A 2811-nucleotide genomic window follows, 5' to 3' on the forward strand; every position below is an offset into this window, starting at 1 on the left:
CCGATTCCCCCATACGCGTTTCCCCCCACTCTGCGCCGTTATCGACGCTCTCACACGCTCCCTGTTTTACTTACAGGTACGTACTCGCTACGAAATTTTGCGGTTGAAGCGTTTCCCATAGGCGCTAGCAATCTCCCTTATAATCTCTGCTGCTACTGCCGAGTTACCCACGCACCCGACTCATATTAACCGACAATTCGACCGGGACGCCACCTTTCCCGTGGGGTACCAACTAACTTTCTTGGAGTCAGTCGAACCCCCCGATCCGGGCCTTTACTCAGGTCTATCCTCTTTGGTGCCTACCCTAATGGATCACTCGATATGAGGGTCGAGCTGAGCACTCAGTCAAGTGCTAGTCGATGGCTGTTCGATTGGTTGATTATCGATCAAATAACGATCGACCAATGATCAACTAGCAATCGACCAACAATTGACCATCGACCGTTAATCGACTAATCATCGACTAACAATCGACCACCAATCAACCAATGATCGACCATCAATCGACTAACCATCTATCCAGTGATCAACGAACGATCGACCGACCATCGACCGAGTGCACTAGTCGATCTCCTATCGAGTCCCCGTCGAGTAGCCATCGATCGATCCACCAGGGTAAGCCGACACCCATCCAAGTACTGGGCAGACGAAACGCTGCTTAGCCTGGATGACCGCCGGAGCCACACACTCCCCGCGTGACCACTACAGCCACTTGTCACATTTGTATTTTATTCAATGCATATGGGACGGAGGTAGTGGAGGGGGTAGTGTATAGATACACGGCAGCGTTTGGCCACTTTTGTACAGTCAGAGTCAAAACTTTTTCTTGGCCGATACGCTGCCGCGTATCTCGATATAGGGATCATAAGAGAGTCATATGGGTGTCACTATACAAAACAATAAAAAATAAGAGCAATAAATTTCAAAAATAGAGAATTCATTCGGAAGCATATTGCTAATTTGTTAGTAACATAAACTAATATACAGAAAATGCGATTATCCACTTGTTTTTGTGGGAACAAAGTTCCTAATTATTCTTTTTCCTGAATTGTTGTCGTTATCGAGAAATTTTTATTAGAATTTGATTTTTGAGACAGTTGTGGGATGATTTTTTCTTGGAATGAATTCGTTTGGGATGAATTGGTTCGGGATAAGTTTTCTGGAATGCATTCATTTAGAACCCAACGAAATTTAATGGTAAAACCCGGGCATTCGCTGATGAATTCTGCTGAAAATTCTGTTTCCACGTCCATTCCGTTGAAAAACTTTGTAGCTGTTTTGCGCTGAAAAAAATGTTCCCTAAAAATGATTTTGTAGATATTGCTCTTTCTATATAGCATATCCTGCAGAGGTTGTTCCTATAGAAATTTTCCAAGTTTTTTGTGCTTGAATTTTTTGATGTTAGAAAAAAGTGCAGTTGAAAAAAATTTTAAAAAATCTGTACAGTAAGTAAGTTAGTAAGTTGTACAGAAAAATTGAAAGCCAATTTGTTTAAAAATATGTTTTCAATCGGATATGTTTATATAGAGAAACAGGCATTTTTCATGAAAATCGGCGAGAGTTGAAAAAAAAATTAAAAAACATTTTGACGGAATTAAATAGAATTGTAATTTTTTTCGTACGTGCTTCCCTGTAGGAACACACATGAACAGCGAAATACATGAGAATCGGTCCCTAAAGTTTCCACTCACCTTTCTCTATAAAATTATTTTCACAGTAGCCACCGATATCATGTAAAATGTTATATTATGTTTTAAGCTTAAAATTTTGTCTAAAGTCTATAAGAAAGAAAAAAATTCCACCAGTAATTTGCAATTATAGAAAACAGTATTGGATATTATTGTATATGGATGTTTCGACTTGATAATCTTACACAAGTGTTTTTCATCTATTCTTAGACACGCCATCATTACTCCTTCTCTAGTAAATTACATACCAGCTTTTTTCTTCCGTATTCTTCCTGGGAGGGATATGTGTCAAAATATATTTTTTGTCACTGCTGCTACGTTCTTCACGTGTCCAAAAGTGCCTTTTGTCTACGAATAAACGAATAGTATGTTTCGTCATTAGGCCGAAAAAAACGCAGTTCGGCCACTCGTAAAAAATATTGTTCAACACATATAAGACGGGAATTTTCAACTCGTGTGATTGGCAACCCTCGGCTTCGCTTCGGGCTGCGAACTTCACACTTGTGAAAATTCCATCTCACTCGTATCGAAATATACTATTTTGTCACTGCTGTTACGTACACCACGTGCCTTTTCGTTTACTTGTAAACGAAAAAAGATACAGTTTCGAGAAGTTCAAATCCAATGAATGAAAACCATTTTTTGTTGAATATTTTCCAATCTCATTGAATTTATTATCATGGTATCAAACGAGGCAATTAAGGAAGGAAGTGTGCAATATGTATTCGAAAACCTGTCGCTAATTTCGTGCGGCCGATTCAGTCTTCCCACCGTAACTAAAATAATAATTGTCCAAATCCACTGAATTTGCGTTAGAAATATACGTATTCATGTTATCCAGACCGAGTTCGAACATGGTGTCGATGCCATTATCAGTTTTCGAATTATAGCCAAAAAATCATGCGCCAACCTTGGACCAATTTTGCGCCAACCTTGCGTCAACCTTGGACTAATATTGTTATACATCGAATTCAATGCAGCTGGCCTCCCCGCCTCTCCCCCCAAATTTTCGTAAAAATTTGCTATCTCCCTTAGTCTTGGAGATATTTTTGAAAATCTCACCGACTCAACTTTTTTGGTTGTCAATTCTCAATGCATCCTCCCCCCCCCCCCCCCCCCCCCC

Source organism: Diachasma alloeum, unplaced genomic scaffold, assembly GCF_001412515.2.
Source record: "Diachasma alloeum isolate Michigan unplaced genomic scaffold, Dall2.0 Dall_scaffold_00900, whole genome shotgun sequence".
NCBI classification, from domain to species: Eukaryota; Metazoa; Arthropoda; class Insecta; order Hymenoptera; family Braconidae; genus Diachasma; species Diachasma alloeum.